General features: G+C 37.2%; 1 long non-coding RNA gene across 1 annotated transcript in view; it reads left to right on the top strand.

Moving 5' to 3' along the window:
- Nucleotides 1-8,049: 8,049 nt before the first annotated feature.
- LOC128642600 (uncharacterized) overlaps nt 8,050-19,100 on the top strand; it is a 53,673-nt gene continuing 42,622 nt past the window's right edge. Inside the window, exon 1 of the long non-coding RNA XR_008399691.1 lies at nt 8,050-8,177. This is a non-coding gene — a long non-coding RNA (uncharacterized LOC128642600). The remainder of the gene's footprint in view (nt 8,178-19,100) is intronic.

Below are 19,100 nucleotides of genomic sequence, written 5' to 3'. Positions count from 1 at the left end.
AAAGAAAAAAATATAACGAAGAGGTAACCTACTTGGTTTAGTATAGTAACAGAAAGAAATCTACCGATAGGACTGGTTGATGTTTCTAACTGGCATGGTCTGTCAAAATGAAATAAACATATTGATTAGCACCTCATTTAAAAAACAAAAAACTAAACATGCAATCGAGAATGGATACAATAGCATAACAGTGATATACGAATATGTCATGCTATGCCCCTGTTTACGATTTTACTTCACAATAACATTATCATTCTAGTGTTCAGGATGGGTTTTTATTTGCATTAAATAAAAAAAATAAAAAAAGGGTTTGTCCCTTCACCTCTTTAAATTAAGTTTAATGAGTAGAAGGGGCAGAATCAGCTAATGTTATTTAGGCGGCTATTTATAGACATACCGACTAGCTGTGATAGTTCATTATTGGACCCAAAACAGTGGGAAGTGACCTGCGTGGATATTCTGAAGGACATATTCTGTCTTAATAAGGGGCCAAACTAGTTGTATTTGAGAGTCCATCGGTAGAGATTGGATGACTATGATCCATTTAGAGAAGAAGTGATTCAAACACTTGTTATCAGGATTCTGAATGGCGTATTGTTCTAATACAATTTGACTAATTAAGTCTTTTTTAAAGTAGGCAAATTTAGGCGCGTTAATTGCTTTCCAATTCTTTAGCAGGAGATTCCTCACTAGTAAAATAATTGTATTAATTAAATTAAAATTATAGCCTGCCTCAGGGTAGGATACTAGGAAGAAAATATGTTGCAAAGAGACAGTAAAGTCCACACACAGTACTTTATGTATCCAAAAATGAATCTGCACCCATAAATTAGCAATCTTAGGACACTTCCAAAAGTAATGCAGTATATCTGCTTGATCGCAATTACACTTTGGACAGTAAACTGGGCATCTATAACATTTGGCTAATTTATCTGGGGTAATATATATTTGGTTGATAAGTTTTAAATGTGATTCTTCCAACGAAGTTGAGACCCAAGCTTTATATATCAACTTAAAACTATTCTGAATATTTTGTGAATTAATTTCAGGGAAGAACTTCACCCATTTTGCTAGGAGACCTTCCCATTGTAACGCGTTTGCATGAGCATTTAATATATTGTAGAAATTGGAGATAGAATATATTCCATCCTGAAATAACTTAATCCCATTATGGAGCAAATCCAAAGACCAGTCAGGATCATATTTATTTTTCAACTCAGCTATATAATGTCTAAGTTGAAAAAGCAAAAAAATCATTTTGGGATAATTGAAAGCGGTTCAAAATATTGTGGAAGGAACAGATTGTATTCTCTTTAGTAATAAGTTGTTTAACCTGGGTTAGGCCTTTGTTCTTCCACTCTTTAAAGACACCATAGGAAATACCTGAGATAAATTCTGAGTTACCCATAATTGGGAGAAATTCCGTACAATATGGATTTATATCAATCTCATTACAATATTTTTGCCATGCAATTATTACATTTTTCAGAGTTACTAAACACAAAACATTTATAGGCAATTTAGCTAGGGGACATTGTAAAATTGCTTTTTAGTCAAATGGAGCAGCTAGATCTGTTTTGCAAAGTCGCAGCGTGACATATTCATTTTCTGTTACCCAATCAACTGCGAATTTCAAAATTGTCACTAAATTATAATGTTTGATATTTGGAAACGCAAGTCTAGCTGCCTCCCTAGAACGTGCTAACTTATTTAAAGGGATACATGGTTTCTTATCTTTCCATAAGAAGTTTGCACAGGACTGGTTCTAGAGCTTTATATCTGCCATGTGCAGAAAAATTGGGATGCTCTGGAGTAGGTATAATAATTTGGGAGACATGATTGTTTTAATTAAAGGGACAGTCAAGTTAAAAAAAAACTTTAATTTTTCAAGTAGGGCATGTAATTTTAAACAACTTTCCAATTTACTTTTATCAACAATTTTGCTTTATTCTTTTGGTATTCTAGATGAAAGCAAACCTAGGAAGGCACATATGATAATTTCTAAGCCCTTGAAGGCTGCCTCTATTTTATTTACTTTTCACAGCAGGGGAGAGCAAGCTCATGTAGGCCATATAGATAGCATTGTGATCACGCCCGTGGCTAGTGGCAGACACTGCACTAATTGGCTAAAATGCAAGTCAATAGATAATAAATAAAAGTCATGTGATTAGGGGCGGTCAGAAGATGCTTAGGTACAAGTTAGTCACAGAAGTAAAAAGTGTATTAATATAACAGTGTTGGTTTTGCAAAACTGGGGAATGGGTAATAAAGGGATTATCTATCTTTTTAAACAACAAAAATTCTGGTGTTGACTGTCCCTTTAAGTTACTACAGGCTACCTGTGAAATCGGCAAGTTTCTCCAATCGAGTAGTTTCTTTTTACATTGTATAAAAAAACTGGGGAAGTTTAATGTGTACCAATTATCTGGATTCCTCGATAAAATGATGCCTAAATATTTAATTTGTTGTACTTCCTTGAATGGATGGCTGATCGAGTAAGTAGATGTCTTGCCTAGCCATAGGAGTTTTGATTTCCCTAAGTTAATTTTGTATCCTGAAAATAATCCAAAGATTTTAATGTCATAGAGTAGTTTGTCTAAGTCTGAATCCACATTACCTAGGAAAAGGAGCAGTTCAGCTTAGAGAGAAAGAATAATATTCTGATTGCCTATACGTCTGCCCTCCAGCTGTTGTCTTAATAAAATAGCCAAGGGTTCCAACGCAATATTAAAGAGAAGTGGGACACCCTTGCCTTGTTCCTCTATGTAACAATAGAGTTTCAGTAACTATACCATTGATAATAATAGTCGAAAGAGGGTTGTTATAAATTAAACATTTAACATTACCTGTAAATCCAAATTTATGTAGTGTATAAATAAGATGGTCCCAACGTATAAAGTTGAAAGCTTTTTCTGCATCAACCGTTAGTATTGCTGCATTAGAGATTTTTTTGTTGATCTGCCTTAAACCTATTCCAATAGAAATCAAGTAATATTATGGCTTTTCGTATATTTTTAACAGGATTCCGACCGGACATAAAACCTGATTGGTCTACATTTATTATTTCCGCAAGATATGGAGCAAGTCTATTAGCAGCTATAGAAGTGAGTCGTTTATAATCAAAATTAAGAAGTGATAAAGGTTTCAAACCCAATTCATTTAACTGTTACTTTTTATTTAATCTTAACAATGATATGGGGTTTTTTTATAGTTACAATTTTACAAACTTTTTGTAACCATTTAATGTCTATGTCCTGATACACTAAAAGCTCAGGTGTCTGCCATTTTAGTAAAGTTGAGTATATAACATGGGTACAAGAACCACTGGTGCTACAGTTCTTTCAGGCGTGGGCTGATATCCTTCCTCCACAAGGATCAGTTATGACTTTTCTGGATTCACAGTGGATTCTAGACTCCATGCATTTTGAATCTATACTTGAGAAATCCTTGTGGGTTCCCCACCCTCAAGAACAATTTGTTATTGGTAGAGGTTACTGTTCAGAAAGTTTCAAAGATGTAACATTTATCGACGGAGGACCTGTTCATTGCCTTTCATCAGGATACAGTAGTTATTGGACTGCTTTCTGAATGTCTTCCCAAAATGGTCTTTGTTCCTCATGCTTTTAAAGATTTTATTCTATCATCCTCTTGTATTTAAAAAAATCTGAAGGACAAGCCTCTCTATAGGTTGGATATGGTCAGATGTTCACACGTTTATCTTACACATACTCAAGACATTGAGAAGACCAGCAGGTTATGATTATCCCTCAAGGGCATTTTCAAAAGAACTCATACTTTTGTTTTTTACTATAAAATTTATATGACAAGTCTTCTACAACTATATTTGACTACATTTGTGTCTTCTGTTGTATCACAATAAATGTTTAGCAGTTTGCAGTACTCTATAGAATTCTGTTTAGTTCCCACCCATTTTCAAAGTTATTGCTTTGCCACCTTTTCACTGGAAGCTATTAGCCAGAGAAAGATAACATAACTGGAAATGATGAATAAAATTACTGAAATTCTTACCTTCTGTCCATATTCTTCTTGACACAATGAAGAGGAGGAGTCTGGGTAACAGCAACTTTTAAAGTGGTAGTTTAGAAAATTACGTATTATGGCCACGCCCATAATACGTCACGGTGGACGTGAGTGTGCTCACTGTAGCGGCTGGACTGAAGCCGGCTTTCACAGAGCAACCGCTACTTGAGCTACACAGTCTCTGTTTTTAAAGGACATTGGTCTTTTAACCCTGTGGGGCCGGTTAAACTGTATCTGATGCAGGTCGGATAGGAATCGCCACAATTCAACCTGATCGAGTATGATCGGGTTGATTGACAACTCCCTGCTGGCGGCCAATCATGGCCGAGTCTGCAGGAGGCGGGAGTGCACCAGTTCTTGTGAGCTGCTGGTGCAATGCTGAATACGGAGAGCGTATTGCTCTCCGGATTCAGCGAGGTCTTGTGGACCTGATTCGCACTGTCAGATCAGGTCCGCAAGACCTTTGAAACATAGGCCTCAGAGGATCACGCTGCCTCGAAGGGACTAAGGGGACGATTTATTAAAACCTAGCGGACATGATATGCTACAGCGTATCATCAGAATGTAACCGTCAAAAACATAGTAACAAAAAACAAAGGCGCCCTCCACAGGCTGTCGTAGAGGATAGATGATCACCAGGGTCAGCTCTTCTTAAAAATGGATGGAAAAATTAAGCAAAAAACAAAAAAGAAGGCGGCGCTCCAATGGTGCAGTTGTTAAAACACAACTTGATATTCCCCAGAAATGAGCCCCTTATAAATGAATGGGTACTCACAAAATGAGCGCACTATAATGCAGTGCTATTCTTGCACTGCCTGATGAAAAGGTGCCAGTAGCAGTATATCTTGTATTGTTTTTATATTACTTTTTAATAATATATATCCCTTGCCTTGGGATATTTTACTTTATTTTACTTGGTTCGTGAGTTTTATTTTGGAGTCTCATATCCTCGGTTGGACTGTGGATCCTGATCCTTGGAGTGAGTCAGCTGGCAGACTCTGATATACCAGCTTGCACTACTTGCACTGCATTATAGTGCGCAGCATATACTCAAGAGTACACCGAATCTGGTGGGAGCTAGCTGGTGGGCTCTGAATACTCCAGCCTGCATGAATAGTACTGCATTATAGTGCGCAGCATATACTCAAGAGTACACCGAATCTGGTGGGAGCTAGCTGGTGGGCTCTGAATACTCCAGCCTGCATGAATAGCACTGCATTATAGTGCGCTCATTTTGTGAGTACCCATTCATTTATAAGGGGATCATTTCTGGGGAATATCAAGCTGTGTTTTAACATACTGCACCATTGGATCGCCTTCTTCCTTTTTGTTTTTTACAGCGTATCATGTCCACCAGACATTCGCTGAATGAGGACAGCATACGCTGTCGACATTCAGCATTGTACAAGCAGTTCTAGTGAACTGCTTGTGCAATGCCGCCCCCTGCAGATTCATGGCCAATCGGCCGCTAGCCAGGGTGTCAATCAACCCAATCGTATTGGATCGGGTTGATTGCTGTACGCCGCTCAGAGGCGGCGGATCCAGTTAAGAAGCAGTTGTCTTAAGATCGCTGCTTCTTAACTGCTTTTTCCAACGAGCCTGAGGCTCGCACAGAAACAGGGTGAGTTGGTCCCATTCGGGGCATAGTAAATTGGCCCCTAAGTATATATTTCTTAAGGGACTGAATATAACGTTTATATCTGAATGTGTTTTCATTTAGACTACTAAGAGCTTATAATTATTCTGCCTTTATTGTATGTTACAAGCATTTCACCCCATTTGTGGCGCTCCTTATCTGCTGCTTGTTTATGACTAAATGTATACATTAGAAATGAATCCAGAAATGTGTATACAGAACAAATGTTTTAAACACATTTATCATTTTTGTATTCATACCAATATTTTCATTGTTTTGCAGTTGAGGGACAAACCCTTTGTAAAGCTTCTTGACTATATTTTGTTGCCTTTACTGTGGCCATTAAGAACAGATATTAATGAGGTCTTATCTGTATTAAGAAATCATTGTGCAAAATGTTACAGGGTTACAGTTTTGAAGTCTACAGAATCTGCTCAGCCTTATTGAAGCAGTGAAAAAAGGTAAAATACATTTTTAAACTAAGTGAATTGCTAACTTCTTTTACTATGCATAATGCATAAAACTATTATAAGGATTTAACATTTCAGTTTAATTTTCCTATAACAGTTTTACGTTCTGAAAGTAACGAGTTAGATGGGACTAATACACAACTGGTTGTGGGAGAGCAGTGGGAGCGGATGCTCAAGCGATTGCTTGTGCAATGTTAACTGCTGACAATAGATGCTGCCTACTTCCTGTAATCCCGGGCAGGCGAGGTCTTTATTGTCTATTGGAAAATACTCTCTGTATTATCTCGCGTTACTGCACAATCAGGTTACTGAGGTCAATGTGAAAACAACAAACAGATTTGAAGACCCAAACATCTATTGTTAAAGGGACAGTACACTGTAAAATTGCTTTTCCATTAATGTATTTTAAACAACTTGTTATACCAACTGCAGAGTATAAAATATTTGAGAAATTCCATTTTCATGCTTATTTGTGTATATGAAGTAGCTGATTTTGTGCTTTGAAACCACAGCCTATTACAATGGGTTGAACTTAAAGGTGATATCAGATCTCATTATGTTCTAAGTTTGTGTAAACTGACTTGCTTCCTTGTCTTTTATTTGTCTGGAACACCAAAGCTCAATACATAGAGAGAACAATGGAAAATGATAATTTTATTACTTAACTATCCTGCATCCCACTGAGAGTGTAATCTCTTCTGCTGGCTGTGTATACTTAGGCTATTCAATAGCCTATACTACAGTATTCATTTGTTTAGTATAGGTGGCGATACCACAGGCTAAATCAGCTATTTCAAATGCTGAAATAGGAGTAAAGGAGCTACTTGTAACCAATTTAGTACGCTCTAGCAGGTTAAAAGGATCATTGGGAATAATTTAAAGGGGAGAATTTTTTTGGCTGAACTGTCCCTTTAATATACTATTGTTAGGAAATATTGCTACTATATCATAATGTAAAAGCGCAGTAAAGTCAAAAGTAAACGCTCATGATTCAGATAGAGCAGCAATTTTATACAACTTTCCAATTTACTATTATCACTTGTGTTTTGTTCACTTGGCACCCGTCTTGAAAGAATAAATCTAGGTAGGCTGATAGGAGCTCAGGAGCGTGCACGTGTTTATAGCAGTCTATGGCAGCAGTGTTTGTAACTATGAATACCATGCTGCCAGGTGGCTACTGAGCTCACCTAGGATTACTCTTTAGCAAAGGATACCAAGAGAACTTAGCAACATTGATAATATAAGTAAAGTGGAAAGTTATTTAAAGGGACATTCCGGTCAAAATTTAAATTCACATAGTTGAATTACACGTTTAAAAAGAAACATAGTTGCAATATACATGTATTGCCAAAAATGCTTCTAGTAAAAGTTATCACTGTTTTAGTGTTAGCATTTTTCTCTGCACGTGCATGAGAAGCATAGCTAGATATTCTCAGTGCACCAGCATTTTAAATACTGCAGCTCCTGATAGAGCCAGTGGGGCTTGTATCATGTAAGCAATTAATAAATTGAGCCATTAACAGATGGTACAAGCACCTTAGCAAGTGCTGTGTTTATAATGCTGGTGCACGGTGCATACTTAAATACGCTTTTGAAACAGCTATAACTTTTATTAGAAGCATTTTTGCCAATACATTTATAATACAAAAATGCTTCTATTCACAACTGAAATGCTTCCATGTGGATTACAATTTTGGCTGGAATGTCCCTTTAAATCCACATGATCTATCCAATTGATTAGTTTAATTTTGACTTTACTGTTCCTTTAAAGTGAATGTCAATATTGATGCTAAAGTGCCCGTATTTTAAAATTTTGATTAAAAACAGGGGCACTTTAATTAATCAAAATTTACATTTCATTCCTGTTGTGAAAAAAAAACTTACCTTTTAATCTTCACGGCAGCTCCAGCTTCCTCCGGTCGTCGCAAGCCATTTCTGATGTCAGAAATGATGGATAGGTCATCCTCCAATCACAGCTTCCCCCCCGAGGGACCCAGGAAGAGGCTTTGCGACAGGCTGGAGTTTAAAAGGTAAGTTTTTTTTTTCACAACACAAGTGAAATGTAAATTTTGATGAATTAAAGTGCCCCTGTTTTTAATCAAATTTTTAAAAACCGGGCACTTTAGCATCAAAATTGACATTCACTTTAAATTTTGAGTCCCATTACAGTGTGAACAGTTTAAGTGTTTATTGTATCAGTCAAAATTACTGTAAACAATGGGGCATATTTACCAAGCTCCGCACGGAGCTTGATGCTCAGTGTTTTCCGTGCCCCGTGTTTCCGCTGCTCAATAACCTGTCCGCCTGCTCTGAGGCGTCGTACAGAAATCAACCTGATCGAATACGATTGGGTTGATTGACACCCCCTGCTAGCAGGGGGCGGTATTGCACAAGCAGTTCACAAGAACAGCTGGTGCAATGATAAATCCCCTACAGCGTGTGCTGTCGGAATTTATCGATGTGCAGTGGACGTGATACGTTACTTCGTATCATGTCCGCTCGCACTATAATAAATTGGCCCCATAGCCTCAAATTCAAACTTATTAAAATATTTTTTTTAAATACTCAATCGCTATAAGAATAATTTCAGTAACTTGTTCCTACAAGTGAACAAGAAAGAGTATATATATATTTGATACAAGTAATTCTTCAACAAAGCAGTGTATTTTATTTGGTTATTTATTTAACAGACTGCTTGAGGTGAGTAATATACAACAGTTGCAAAAAAGACATAATGATTTTTTTTGGATACTTCACTTGCTGGCATGAAATCAATTCTTTCTGAGCTTTGCTGGCACTTATGCAATAAAAAAGAACAAATACAAAGCAGAAGGATGGGGTTTTTGGCAATCAGTAGTATCTTTTTTCAATGAACTTTTATAGCAATTCTTATATTCATTTGCAGAAGAACTTTCTGTAGCTTAGATATAATTCTGCCGCTATATACTTAAAGGGACATGGGAGGGACCCATGTGGTGATTGGTGGCTGTGCCCATTTGTATTTTATCATTGGCTCACCAGATGTGTTTATCTATCTCCCACTGGAACATCACTACTGTGGGGCTGACATTAACCAACACATTTTCAGGGTTTAAACACATAGTAATATGAATGCAGTAATGCTATAACACACTCTGATCTTGATCAAATACTTGGCCACAGGCGCAAAAACCAGCGTCCCCTTTTTTTTCTCAAATCACGCAATCACAAACCCAGCATAGCAGACAAGTTACGCGTGTAGATTTTTCACGGCGTGCTGACTTTTTACTCCCATAAACTGACATAGAACTGGCATCGGCAGTCAGTATCACAAAGGCAACGCATGAACGTACGAGCACAGAATGGATATATTTTACTCCATTTTCAGCTCGTCACACATAGGCAAGTGCGGCAACTCTTGCACACAGTAAAAAAGCTATGTAAGTCCCTGGAAGGCTTAGCAAACACCTAACACATGCGCACTCACATACATTTCAGCCACACATATCAAACAGTTAAACCTTTCCTGGCCCCTTAATTAATCAAACCAGTATCCGCCCTCTGCAAGTGTGTTAAACCAATCACAAACAGCAAAACCTCTCACCTGCCGCCTTAAAACCCCTGACAGGCAATGCACAACCTGATTATCTACCATTTTTCCCTTGCAGTTTCTGAGACATGAGAGGGAGTGATTTTTACATGTGAATTCAACATTTAAAAAAAACAACTACTCTTTATTTTTAAATTATGCGTTGAATATACTGGCGTAAATTGCTGACTACGCCAGAAATGTGTAGTTGCGCATATTTATGAACCTCGCCAGTTTGGCCAACTTACGCCAGTATATCATATGGCAGCGTGTGTTATGTGATTCACCTGATGTGCAAGGTGAACTTACTGGCGAATGACAATATATGTTATTGCGCCCTCTGGGGGGCGTACGTTTAAATTTAAATGGACATTATAAACACATAGGGGTAGATCATAATCCTTTAAAAAAAAGCACATGTATTCATTTTCAACAGAAAACACCCTTAAAGGTACAGTGTACTGTAAAATAAGTTTTCCCCTTAATGAGTTCCAAATCCAGCTGCAGAGTATAAAATGTAGGATAAATGACTCCTTTATATTTATTTTTGTAAATTAAATAGATTTGCTCTTTGACACCACAACCCATCAAAATAGGTTAGGCTTACAGAGAGATCAGACATCCTTATCTAATCACTCAAATGCTTCTGTTTCTTATCTCTGTGTCTATACTATATTTAGAAAAAACACTTGAAAATGAATATTTTAGAACATTGTGTCTCCCTCTCCTCACTCACTGAGAGTGTAATCTCTTTTCCTGCTTATGCTTACACAGATTTTCTATACTTATACTTAAGTATAGAAACTTTAAGTATAGGGATACCACCGGCAAAATTAGTTATTTCAAATGCCGATATAAAGGTGAAGCACCTAAGTGTAAACAATTTAATACACTTTAGCGGCTAAAATTGAACAATAGGAACACATTATAGGCTAGAAATTATTCTGAGTACACTGTCCCTTTAAAGTCTATGGTGATTGTTTTGCAGATAAAAAATTTGATATGTTTTTCTAAAAGACTGTTTTTATTGCTTGTAAATAACTTGGGGTTCATCACATACACGTGTATATATGCACTTTCGTTTTTTTTTTTTTTTTTTAAATATTTATTTATTTGATGCTGCCATGGAAACAATCTTGCAATTTAGACATGTTACAGAAAAAAAAAACACAAAACCAGATGAAAACATAATATGCTTTCGATATTCCAAAACAAAATTAGTGGATGCAATATTAAACCTACAAAAATAACATAATATATAGCCAACATTTATCCACATTACCCATTTTGCCATGAAAAATCATATCAAAAAAACAATCATATCCAATAAAATAAATTTTCTTTTAGCCTTGGCAGCACATTTTATACATGGGGATAAAAGAAGAAGAAGAGAAAAGAAAAAAAAAAAAAAAAAAAAAAAAGGGCACTCCAACTCCTACTCTCCACCCCATCTCACTAATGTTTCCCACACCACTAAATTATCTATCGTGACCATTCCCTTACCATACTTCTCGTAACTATTTGATTTATTCTACCTATAACTTGAGACCCACTCAGGAGGGAAGTCACCTAATAATACCAGATCAAAAAAACATTCAGAACTTAAGAATGGGTATAGTATGATCTTTTGTGTATCTTCCGAAAATATCTTGATTATTGGTAACCATCCCAGTAAGAACTTTTTAATTCCTCGTTTATTTGCCTCTCTGAGATGGAAAGATTAAAAAATTATCTGCATCTGAACTGTGTTTATGATTACTGAAAAACCTGGCATCTTTTTGGACTTCCAATTTTTTAATATTAAATGTCTAACCAGTAATATAATTGTATTTGAAATCCTATTCTGTAAAGCTGCTCCTTGACTGGAGCGATCCGTTAAAAATAGTATATCTTCTACATCAAAATGAATATTGGATTGATACAGTTTATTTATCCAAAAGACAACCTTCTTCCAAAATTGTCCAATCCTGGGACACTGCCAGAACATGTGTAGGATATCTGCACTTCTGGAAGCGCATCTTGGACAAAGGAAGTCCTGACCGGTATACATTTTAACCATTTTCCCTGGCGTACAATAAAAATTATTGATAAGTTTCATATGACTTTCTTTCCAACTTATTGGAATACTACATTTATTTAATGATATACAGCTGTCTCTTAAAGTGTCATGATCTATAACTGGTATTAAAGATCTCCATTTTACACTCAGTTTGTCCAGAAAGGAATCACTTTGTTTGGCAAGCATAATACTATATAGTAGTGATATTGAGGGCGCTTTGACCCGAGCGATTACCATAATGGACCCGATCTCCGACCACGCGACCATCTCACTGCCATTCCATTTCTTAGATGTTATAAAATGATGTACTTGCAGATATATATGCACTTTCATATACTTTAAACGTTAAGAGCATTAATCATTAAATAGATTTGATAAGCATGGTATTAAGGTTGTTCCTCACCTTGCTCTAGTAATAGGTGCTGCCATATTGAAATCTAGTTTTCACTACATTCTGATGCTGATGTTTTTGCATCCGTGCAGCAACTCTCCTTCATAAACCTGCAGTGAACTCTACGTTCCAAAATGGCAGTACCCATAACTAGAGGAAGATACAGGAAATGTCGTTTGTAGGGTTCCTTAAATGTACCTTTAAATGTCTTTTTAAAATGCCAGCAGTAACATATTTCCTAGAAATAATAAATACATAGGCCTCTAGTTATGAAAAACTGGCGGACCTGACCCGCCAGACTTTGCTGAATACGGCGAGCAATACGCTCGCCGTATTCATCATTGCACCAGCATCTCACAAGAGCTGCTGGTGCAACGCCGCCCCCTGCAGACTCTCGCCCAATAGGCCGCCAACAGGGGGTGTCAATCAACCCGATCGTACTCGATCGGGTTGTATTGTTGTGATGTCTGTCCGCCTGCTCAGAGCAGACGGACAGGTTATGGAGCAGCGGTCTTTGTGACCGCTGCTTCATAACTGCTGTTTCTGGCGAGTCTGCTGACTCGCCAGAAACACGGGAAGTCAAGCTCCATACAGAGCTTGATACATATGCCCCACAGTATCATGAGATAATAACACTGCAAATGTTTTTAGGAAACAAAACGTTTCATTTCACGAATATGTTACCAGCTGACTAGCCTAACATTTTACAGCTGATACAAGGTTTTTACAGCACTAATCTGGATACATTGTGTACTGGGTAAAAGATCATTTTGTTCCCGTTTTTACTGTTACGCAATGGAAGATTTCTCATTGGTGGTAACAAAAAAATGTGTTTTGCTTCTGCAGCAATCAAATATGAGTTAAAAGAGACCATGAACAAGTACACATCTCGCAAGCGCGGCAGTGATACGACACATTAAATTTGCAAATTACCAATTTACAAAGAACAGTGAGAGATTTGCTGATGAAACAACCGTACAGCTATGAATATGGAAATGAGTTGCCAGCTGTTAACAATATTCCTACAGCATATTGTCATTTGTAAGTTTTGCAACAGCATTAGCAGGAAATGGAATAAAGAATATTATAAACATACGCAGAATGAGCCAACTGTTGTTTTTCTTAACAGAAAGACTAAACGCGATTAATGTATATTATACAAAGTCAAAGTCCTGTAAAAAATAAAGTACAATATACACAATATAAATGTATCAGGCATCTCTGCTAATGTTTGGTGAGGGTTTTACCTGCTCGTTTCTTTGTTACAGTTATAGCTTAACCCCTTCACACTGTTAGGACGTTCCATACCGTCCTACCTTATACAGCGTCCTGCAGCCATCCCACTTTGAGGAAAGCAGGAATCACAGCGTAGGCCGTCCCCCATGATCTGATCCCTGCCTTAAAATCTATTTCTCAAGGAAATGTTTACATCAGAACTTTGTTCTGATGTTAAACATTTGCTCCCGGCATAAAGGGGTTAAAGAGAGACTAATGCCAAAATAAAATTTTAAGAATATGCTTAGAAGCAGCAATGCACTACTGGGAGCTAGATAAAAAAAACACATCTGGTTTCCCAGTGATAAGAGTCATGTGTGTGTAGTTACCAATAAGCAGCTAGCTCCCAGTAGTGCAGTGCTGCTCCAGAGCTTACCTCGCTATACTTTGAACATGTATTTTGATTATTTAAATGTTTTTATTAGTTCAGACAAATATGGATCTATAATCCCCAACATCAACAGAACCAAAAAATGAGGCTAACGGTTACTGTCAGGTTAATATTATTACTTTGACGACCACTCAATATCCATATGGACATGAAACCCTTTAATTGAATGGTGGGACCTCACTCTTTCAAATGAGGGGTCTTATGATATATATTTATGGTGCAGGGGTAAAAAAAATTGCCAGAAAATTCAAAATAGAACCAATGTTATGAGGTATTTGTCATTGTTATGACCATCAAGGATCCTTGAAAAATCCAGAAGTAACCCAGTGAAACATGCGTTGGAAGACGATTGGCCGCAAAGACTCCTGCATCACTGGGAGGGTGTTGACTCTTAGAACTGAAACTCCTCTTTACAGAACACGCTTTAATTGTCGTCGTTAACTGTTATTTAAATGCGGTTGTGTTCTTGAGACTTTTATACCCGAGTGATTTTATTCATTGTAATAATAAAAAACACTTTTTAACCAGCTGGATGTCTTCCCGGTCCTTTAAATTACAGACAAGGTTAAATATGGGCTTTTAAACTGAGAGCTAAGTCATAGCTCTAGCGAGTGTGATTACAACGCCGTCCCTCTGCTTTATTTTGTTTCTAAACAGGACTTCACTATGTTTCTTTTTTTTAAGGACACCTACACGGAAGATTCCAGGACGTATATCCTATTTTTTGTGCACTTAACACATTTTCTTTTTGTTCTTACAAATAAGAGGTTTCTTGTTTGTCTATGTATTGTGGGGGGCAACTTGGCGCACACCCACCTTGATTTTGTTCCATATGTTTGTTTTTTTCTGGTGATGACATGGTCATCAGCTGATAGTCACCTGAGCATAATATAATGCAAACTAAGGGGGTGCTTTTGGGTGACTACTGATGCTAGTGATTCACTTTTATCAATATATTGGGGCCTATTTATCAAAGGTCTTGCGGACCTGATCCGACAGTGCGGATCAGGTCCGCAAGACCTCGCTGAATGCAGAGAGCAATACGCTCTCCGCATTTAACATTGCACCAGCAGCTCCCTGCAGACTCATGGCCAATTGGCCGCCAGCAGGGGGTTGTCAATCAACGGTTGATTTCCGGCGATTCCTGTCTGCCTGCTTAGAGCAGGCGAACAGGGTTCATAAATTGTGTTTCTGGTGTGTCTGAAAACTTGCCAGAAATACGGGCCCACAATCTCAGTTCGGAGCTTGATAAATGGGCCCCATTGAGTCTAATATACAATATGCACGTGACTATAAAGATTATACATACAAAATTTGAAATATAAACTAATGTCCCAAAGTAAATTCAATACACTTATAGGGTAAAGGAAAGTCTTCCTTAGAATAAGGTTAACGTATGCTGGCTGCCTCCTCCTCTGTCCGGGTTAAAACTGTAAAATATAGAGACAAACAAAGGGGCGCCTCATGTGCAGGATCATCAAATATATGAACACGATATAATATGAGCCAAATGTTAGTAGAGCACACCAATGTACTAGTAGGTGTAGGCTGTAGAATTATCGGGTGTAACAGCTCACCCACTGCTGGGATTTTTTGTGTGCTGCAGTAAATATATGAAGCATAGACAAAAAGCACTATATGTGCAGATCAATCAGAGTATAACCATATATCATTGCAAATGCCAAATGGGTACTCACATGCTGACCAAGCATACGAATGTGCTGGTAGAAGCAGGCTGACAAATTTAGGATAGGTCTATCAGCTCACTCCACTAAGGTTCTCCCAATGTACAAGATCCAGGTGCAGGGAAGTACTGATGATTGTACTCCAATAGGATATCAATAAACTCAGGTAGGTAAGGTGTAACCACTCAAATTTAGTTTTTGTAAAAATGATATTTATTAAAAAAATTTAAAACAAATACAGAGTGGAATAAGGGTATTCAAATATCCCCTTATACATGTGACGCGTTTCTCTGCGCTATAAGGCCGTTTCCTCAGGCATCCTTTAAAAGAGAGGTCTAATGTCCACTTATTTTAAGGTGCTCGGGCCCCTGTTATAGCAAAGACTGCAGTAAAAAAATGGATGACTGCATTTCTATGGCACCTGATATCTAAAAGGGATATAACCCCTCATTTAGAGCCCCCCTCCTTTGCTGCACAACACGATCATGAATACTTGTTCCAGATAACAGTTTAATAATAGCTGCCCTGTTAAGGAGTTTGGACAGAGCATGCTCGTCTTCTATAACAACCTGTTCACTATTGTGTGGTCTTGTTTAAGGGTTCCTTAGAAAGATACTAAGCGGAGGGTTCACAAATTACAGTTATAAAGAACCAAAAATTCTGTAAAAAAAATGAAAAAAATATATATATTTTTTTTGCAACTCGTATTTGCCATCTTATTTACATTTCACATTTGCATCAAAATAGAACTGGGCCTTTATTAAGCAAGAAAAATAAATATAGTTTAAAAGAACGCTTGTGAAAGTTGTCAAACACCAATATAGCTATAGAAAAACAGTGCACAGTCTGGCCATCCTGATAACCTAAAAGATGCATTAAGATGGTTAGCAGTGGTGCAGATGGAAATGGATTGCAAGAGTTAACTATGATAGCTGTGACTAAGCAATCTCCTGTAAAAACACACTTATGTTAATTCCATTACTGTTAGTGACAATCTCTACAGTGGGAGTGAGATATGCAATCAAATATGAAAAATATAATATTAAATCACACCATTTCTAGATGTTGTTGTCCTGGAGTGACTATAGAAGTATGTCCATCCTGCCAAGATACATAGTCATATGGATACCAAGTATCTAGGATGACTTATGATGACAATAGTTAACTGTCACACATGTAAATTATTTGTTTTCCTTGCCAAGTGAACAGAGGGGTTATATGAATAGAGCTTTGCTATTACCGTAAGAGGTGTGAATTATCTATTGTGTCAGTTTTTAAAGACCTCCCAGTTTCTATTTCAAAACCAGTCAGTGAACACACGAAAAGTCCTTTTTGGGAGCTTTTCTGTTGAAAATGCTTTTGTTATCTTTGGTTTTTATCAAATAATATGATATAGCATTGCGATCACTCAAGAAACTCAGCTCCAAATTCGTCCGGTATTCAAGAAAAAAATAAATTGTGAGACGCTAGATTTCTTTCCTAAGACATGGAGATTCAACAACGTTATTCCAATTACTAGGGGGAATATCACTCCTGGCCAGCAGGAGGAGGCAAAGAGCACTACAGCAAAGCTGTTAAGTGTCACTCCACTACCAATAACCCCCATTCATTCTCTTTGCCTCTGTCAATGGAGGAGGTAAAGTTTGGTGTCTGAGGAAATTAATTCCTTTTTTGGGTACTTTTTCCTGCAAACAAGGATTTGGGTTTAGCTGAGTCCACGTCAATCTCTTCAGTAGAGTAGTGGTGGCTTTTAAGCAGTTAGGAATTTGTGAGGTAGTCCTTACTTTGTTTCCTAACATATTGCTGCCCTAGTTATAGAAAGCCAGAGTTGGTTACTCTGTTCTTCCTTTTGTGTCCTTTCACGCCTTGTGAGCTGTCTTCATGCTGGAAAGCTAGATTGCAGGTAAGTGATTTTTGTTTTCTAGGCATTGGAGACTTGCACTTCAGTAAATTATTTAACTCTTCAGCAATATTGGGACATATTAAATCCTTTATATATAGGATTTTATGAGGCAGTGTGCAGACTAAGGGGTTAATTTATCCTCATGTGGGAATGTTCCTCTGTGGCACTTTTTGGTTATTTTTTTTTTTTTTAAATATTTTTTATTGAGGTTTAGGCTTGAAGATAACAACATACATTAATAAGTTTGCAATAGTAAATGTGTTTACATCATTCGTCAATAATCAAATCTGAACATAGCAAGGCAATACAAATCAAATACAACAGAAAGAATAACAATGCCTTAAAATAGACAAGCATCTCAAACCTCAGATTTTATGTATACAATGTCGTAGTTGGCTGACTAGTTATCAGGTCTCTAATAAGTCCATCAGTTTCATGAAAATGGGATAGCATGTGGTAGTCAGTTCTGTGGCCTCTATTGGGTCAAAGAGTAGCATAGAATGAAAATATAATAAAGGGGGGGGGGGAAATTCAGCGGGTAAGCACCGCTTATGAAGTAGGGGGGATGTGGGGGGGGGGGGAGCGGAGCCATAAGGAAGAACTTCCTGTGAGGATTAATCATGTTTAAAATTTATTTTCATAGAGGCAGTTATAAGAAGACATAGCCAAATGCCCAGTGTCTTTCTGCCAGCTAGGGAGTTAATATAGACAGGTTTGCAGGGGCAGAATATCTATGAGTCAAATAATCCTATCTGGATTAAGCACCTGCTATGATTAACAATTTCTGCATAGGTATTATGTATCTATAGCCACAGGACTAGCTATCAGAACCAGAACGGCTGAAGTAAAGTGTGAAAATGTGAATCATATACAATAATTGCTACCAATATTCATATGGGCTAGGCTATACACGGAAAATATGATATTCAAACTGATATGGCTATATAAATTTAGACCTTAGTAGGAGGGTATGTCATTTAAAGACTAAGCAAAGAGAACATACTGTGTGATAGACATACATTACTAAACATATAAATGTAAAACTAGGAGTTAAATAGCTAAGCTAGCTTCTAATATTAGATTAACTGAATATACTGTACATACCCAATAATGGCAATATATATTTATAAGCCTTAAGTCATATCACGAGTGTGTAACATAGTAGGTTAGATTGCTAATATAGACATCACATATTAGCATGGACTTACTGTCTATATATACATATGTAAGCATAGAGACCCTTGCACAACAGGTAATAAGAAAAAATAGGCGTGTGTACCCGTACCTCAGTTGGAAACTAATAGCAAACTGGTATATGATACAGAGGCATATAGCACATAAAAAGATAGCAGAGGGGCATAAATTTAACAGCTACAAGAGATTACACTATGCTTGAGGTTTTTAGGGCTAATCATGTCAGGTTTAGGGTATTACTACTTTACATATATGAGTATGTGCATATAGTTTTTTTAAAAACAGGTACAAGCTGAGTAGTGCCCTAATATATCACAAGTTAGATAGGAGTATGGGGAAGATATGCTGTTAGAGACTTTTACATACTTCCATAGGGAGTATAGTAGATTGTATGGTGGCATAGGATATATAGGCACTTAGGGAATAAAATAGGTGCAAGATCAATTAACAGTGAACTATAAGACCAATCCTACCCATCATTAAATGT

This window comes from Bombina bombina, chromosome 12, assembly GCF_027579735.1.
Source record: "Bombina bombina isolate aBomBom1 chromosome 12, aBomBom1.pri, whole genome shotgun sequence".
NCBI classification, from domain to species: Eukaryota; Metazoa; Chordata; class Amphibia; order Anura; family Bombinatoridae; genus Bombina; species Bombina bombina.
The sequence above is the reverse complement of the archived record's forward strand: the minus strand, read 5'-3'. Positions and strand labels throughout refer to the sequence as shown.